Below are 6,419 nucleotides of genomic sequence, written 5' to 3' on the forward strand. Positions count from 1 at the left end.
CTTAAAATATGGTATACTACCTACACTAAATGTGTCAATTTCCTACGTAAATATTATTCAAACTTTCAAAAACGTTCAAAGAATTACAACTCATACCCTATATATTCACGTGGTTGTAGATGGATGGGTGTTGTTGGTAGTAGAAGAAGGGGTAAAACTGGGTGTGAAGTTGAATAAAAGAATGTATAAAGGACTTAAAATGAGTTGGGTTTTTGTGTTTATAATAAGTACATAAGGTGATAAAATGATGATTGTGTATGGATTAAAACTTAGGTGATTACAGGCGCTGTGGGAGGGACTGTATGAGAGGCTGGCTGTGTTATGTAATTGGGTAACGGTGTGTAGTTTGTTGGTGAGTTGAGTATGTGTAGTCGGGCTCGGACTTGCCAATCAAACTGCACCTGTTTATATATCGGAGGAACGCGTAGCAGTTGTATATTGTTGTCACCATTATCCCTTTGTTATTTCATGGGTTGTTGCTGGTTGATAAACTGACTAATGCATGTAACTGGGCGGTGATAAGAAAAACTGGAGGCCCACCGTTTCATTTAGCCATTTCAGATAGACCGCCGACTTGTTTGTGGGGTTATCATTAAGTGGTCAGCTTGTCAATCAGGAACTGGCATGCAGCCGATAACTCCAGTGCCAACAGTCATCTATTGTCTACAGTATGTCTGTTTCTATTGGCATGTATTTACAACCTGAGTGAGATACTTTGTTTGTAAGAACGAAAAATCGCAATGTAGGTATATTTGTGAATCCTCATCCATGTGGGATATTGTAGTTATTCTGCGTGAAATATTTGCACTATAACATACATAAGTGTGAGATGTAAGTAATCGGGATCATTCTGTGTACTGTTATGTATGTTTGTTATCGTTCACTCTGTAAATAAAAGAAGAAGCCAGACAAGCTGGTAATCACCCCTGTCGTCCTGCCATAGCCATGGTGTGACGCGTTATCATATGGATTATCAAATCACTGCATTGTATCTATTTTGCAACGATACTCTTCCCTGCATATTCTTGAGGTATTGAGCCATTACAAGCAATGAATAGACGACTGGATGTCGGAAAATTTCAGAAAATACTACGTAGAGTAAAAATCGGAATTTTCTTTGTTTACATTTCAAACAAGCGCAGTCTTTTCTTTTTTAAGTGGTATTTTAGAAGTTGGTGTGATAAGGATAGAGACTTTCATGGATAGACAACTTCTTTCTTGCAATGGATGGAAAGAATCACCCACCGGCTTCGTCATCTCTCATCACAAAAAGCCTCTCTTGTATAAACTTACATCCATGTATATGTTTCTAGTTGTGTATATGCTTTGTACCCTTTGCTTGATAACGGTGTTAGAATCTACACCGAAACACCGCATCCACTGCAAGAAAGAAGCTGTCTATCCTTAAAAGTCTTCATCCCCAAGTGCAGTCTTTCGAGCACAGCGTTCGTTCTCACAAACGGTTTTTCCATTTTATCAAGACAGTTGGTATTGGTGACACAGACCATTTGGAAATTCATTCTAATATGTACGTGGGATTCTGTGATGTATTTGTCGCCACTGAATATGAATTATACATGATGTAACTGGCGACTTAGTTCCGGCCTTCGTGAAACATGATTTTGTGATATCCAGTATGGCGGAAAGCGCACTCCGACATTCGTGTGTATTTTCGAAAACATCCCAACCGAAACTGGGTTCATCGCCAACGATTCAGAATGTTCATTAATGATTTTTGAAAACTCGGTATCAATGATCTTTAATATGGTATTTTTGGAATTCACCACTCCCACTAATTATCTAATTTTCACATCTATTAACATACACCAATTAACGCTGTGAATCGCGATTTCGTATTGTGTAAAAACGGTGACACATTCGATGAAGCCTATTTTGAAAGGTTATTTTGAGCACTTTAGCTTGGCCTGAGGTAAGAGTGGGTGGTATCAGGAAACAGGGGATATCCTGCCAAAATCAAAACTGTGGAGTATATTGGTGTGCGTGATATATTTAAGATTTTATTGGACTTGGAAGTGATTGTTGAAGAGGAAGGACATATCGGTCCCTGTGGCATCCAGGAGGTTAGCGTCTCACTCAGAAATATTCCAAATGTATGGCAGCACTCTGTAAATAAACGAGTCTGCGTGAGACTATCCAGTGATCAACCGCATGAGCATCGATCTACGCAACTAGTATACGATGACATGTGTCGAATACAGGGTCTCGTGTCATTGTGAGGATTAAAGAAAATGTATAAAAAATTAATAAGATTTTGAGATGACCCTCAACTTGAAACGCTTCACGGTACATTGCAATACAGTAACACTGAGTCTAACCTTGGTGTTCATTTTAGCATTTAATGCAAGGAACGAAATTCCATCAACAAAATTCTTTATATTTTGGTTTTACGCCTCCTCCAGACATATCACGGTGGGGAACACAGGTAACACACATTGTACTCATGTGGGGAATCGAACCCGGGTCTTCGGTGTGACGAGCGAACACTGTACTACTAGTCTACCCCATAGTGGCACTCTCTATCCCCATGCTTCGCACTACTGAATGGCATTAAAAGGGCTGATTTTTCACATTGGATATCCAAGGTGCTAACACGAGGGCTAATACAGAAGTTGTGTTTTCAAGCAAACTTAAGACAAACAGGACCTGAAGCTTGCTCAAACAAGTCTCGAAAACAGGTCCACTCATCAGTTTAAGGTCACCATCCTCGTGCATGATTCTGCAGTAAACTATCATGTTACCCATGAAATAGAAGAAATGAAAATAGAAACAAGTGACATTTGTGAAACAGAAATCTAACTGCAGCCAGATTAATAAAACCCATCTTGGCGAATTTTGCTTTTGTTAAGTAATGTAACTTAATGTACCCTATCTGAGAAAGGAACCCAGATGATATATATTATCTGTGCAGTCATACACCAAGTCAAGGGATGTTAATATTACGTTAAAATAAACATACAATCTTCGTGTTAATTCAACAGTAAAATGTTCCGATGTAGATTATGTGTCCCTTATCAAGCTAAACTTGTGATATTCGTTACTGACTGTTTTGTTCCAAGATAATGTAACAGAATACACTAGCTTCTCTAATCACATAAAAGAGTCTGTATATTGCCCCTTATCTATGCATACAAAATCTACAGCGCAGATACACACAACGTTATCAAGCTAAGCTTACTATCTTCGTCATTGATTTTCCAGCAACTTCTAGAAAGTCAACAAAACCACTAACCAGACAAAGTTAACAGGGTAAAGGGGGTCTTACGTTTCACCCTTATATGTTCTCAGCATGCGGTAGGATAGCCTAGTGGTTGAAGCGTTCGCTCGTTATGACGAAAACCCGCGTTCGATTTCCCACTTGGGTTACAATATGTAAAGCCCATTTCTCGTGTTCTGTTGTGATACTGCTCGAATATTACTAAAGGAGATGTAGAACGTAACAAGTGCAATAATGAACCATCGTTATCAAAGTATTTATCAGCAAAGTAAAGAAGAGTGCCCGTAAACGTAAACAGAAAGGAGGAGAAGTGTTTAAGTATCGATAAACACTGAAATTGGGATGCGATAACATGTCAACCAAGCCAGTGATACTAACCACCCAATCCCTTCAGTCTCCACTTCCGGCAAACATGGGTTGCTGAAGACCTGTTGAAACCAGAACCTCTTGATTACGGAAAGGGATTGCAAATATTTATTGAAATCTATGGAAACTCAAACGACAGACAGAGAATTGTCAAGTATGGAAAGTGAATTTATTCACACTATTGCAGTCAATGATATCTTATGATAACAGATGTAAGTGCTAGTTGCGAGTTGTAAATGAAGTTGACGTCATTTCTTGGTTCAGGCCAGTAGGATATTTGACCAAAAACGTGTTCGCAATACTGTGTTTCAGACTTAATATCGAGTAAGCTCCTGAAACACTTTCGAGAGATAACTGCATCCAATACGAATGTCCCTAAAACATATAACATTTAGCAGCTTGACCGCGCAGACCATCATTCACTTTGAACAAACATATCATTAAGAAGCACATTTGTAGAAGCATACACAGCATGTGCTGTGAAGTAAACATCATGTACCATTGAAGTGAAGCTAGGCGGCCATCAGCCAACGTTCTCAGGTCACCTCACCATTGTTCCCAGGCTACAGGCTTTTACATACATTATTTATTGACATTTAATGCCATATTTTGCAATATGAAGGGCGGTAACAAGTAATCGTGTGTGGACAAGACACTGTAGCGTCTGACATGAGGTTTGATCAACGTAAATGAGATAGAAATACAACCATTTCCCTTTTCCTAGGATCCGAATCACCTTCTTACAACTAACATCGACTGCTGCAGACGAGTTTTAAAATTCATTTTCAAGGTCACTATCTACGAATGGCAGCTGTCACATATTTACATAACATGTCTGAAGAAACCAAACGTTCGATTGGCATACACGAACAGACACGTGTAACTAGGAATGAGGGAAATGCACCTTGTTTACTAATTGCATTGTCTTTGGCTAACATTGCAGCTTGTAATTGTGGCTCAACGTACATGTAAAAGTATGACAATGAAAAGAGAAAGTGCACGTTCAGACACGGTCACTTTCTTCTCAGTCTGGTAAATTGAAATAACATTTCTATAGAACCACCCAAAGCAAACGTGTGAAAGAAACATTATTTGCAATAAACGTTGCCGAGGAAGTACTCTGAACACGTCATATTTCACATCTAATGGAAGGTACATATGTACGTATTATATTTTTCACTGAGTTCAAATTAACAGTTAGCAATTACATCGACTAGTTGATCGACGTTGATGGTTATGTACACTAAGGCGTCACATGGTCCGTTATATAATAACGTAAAGCAAATAGTGGTAGAAAACAACGTCTTCTGTAGGCACTTAGAAATGGGAAGAAAACGAGCATGGATACTATATTGTCAATAAGCGAGTCTTGACCAGGTAATCAAGTCATCAAGAGCTTGAGCTATGCAACTGGGATACAATGACGTGTATCAACCCAGGATGACCACCCAATCTTGTTATTCGCCTCTTACGGCAAGCATGAGGTACTGAAGACCAAGTTTAATCGGTTCGGTTCGGTTCGGTTCGGTTCGGTTCGGTTCGGTTCGGTTCGGTTCGGTTCGGTTCGGTTCGGTTCGGTTCGGTTCGGTAAGGTAAGGTAAGGTAAGGTAAGGTAAGGTAAGGTAAGGTAAGGTAAGGTAAGGTAAGGTAAGGTAAGGTGAATTTTCACCTGATGAAGGTGGAAGAAGTAACAGTGACATTGTACCCGTGTTAAAGGGAATAACGACACTGTTTTCCAGACAAAGTGATGTGTATTTAGGTTATACCTTCCCTAAAAGCATCCCGAGTTAATTCCGTATATACCTCACGCATGAAACACATATATCATACACAGCAGATAGCATGGCTGAAATGTCATTGAAAAATGACGGTGAAATACCGCAAGCTGTTCTTTGCTATTAATAGTAACTATCCATTTTGAAATATACACTTCCTGGTTGTCATAGATGATAAAGACTATGATACATAAATGCTGGACTAGTATGTTCAAGAACACATTAAAGGTTTAAATCAATCACGAGTATAAATGGTTTTGTATGTCGGTTGTTGAACCCCAACATCCAGCAATATTCCAGCTCTATGGCAGCGATCCGAAAATAATCGACATGAAAATCCGGTGATTGGCATAATAACTATCAAAGTTTATTGTACCGTATACCACCAAGTCTCTTTAGTCGCCTCTTACGACAAGCATGAATTGTTGAAGATCAGTTCTGACACGGATCTTCACGAGCATAGTATATTTGAATATACAGCATATTTCTAAAAGGGAAAATATGCGTCAACAGAACATGAATATCTCGTTATCCTCATAGCACCGTGGTATGTACATAAAAAGTATTGCATATATATTTCTTTACAGATGTAAATGCACTAGTTCTACTCAAACGGAATATATACAATGAATATGGACGGATTCATCAAGGGATAGCATCAGAGCTTATACGCTCTTCTCAAGCTACCTGTAAATGCAATGCAGTGGAACCTCTGTTATGCCGTGGATACAATTCACTGGAACAGATGTTACAAATATCAGCTTTTAAACGCCAGTGTTATGACGTTGGATGATGAATATTCAGTATATCCAAGTATATTTTAATTGAGAATGCTAATAATGGTTGATTTGAGGAGAACAGAAAAAAAACAGCTTGAAATTAAACAGGATCGAAAGGGGATTATTTGACTCCGTTTTAGCAATAATCCTTGTACCATGCAAGAATTCAAACCCGGACGTCTGGCGCAACAAACTATTTTGTTGAAGAAAATACATTACGTGATTTTTGCATGCATTCGTTTAATGATCAGTTCGATGACTAGA

Source organism: Haliotis asinina, chromosome 1 (genome assembly GCF_037392515.1).
Source record: "Haliotis asinina isolate JCU_RB_2024 chromosome 1, JCU_Hal_asi_v2, whole genome shotgun sequence".
Lineage (NCBI taxonomy): Eukaryota > Metazoa > Mollusca > Gastropoda > Lepetellida > Haliotidae > Haliotis > Haliotis asinina.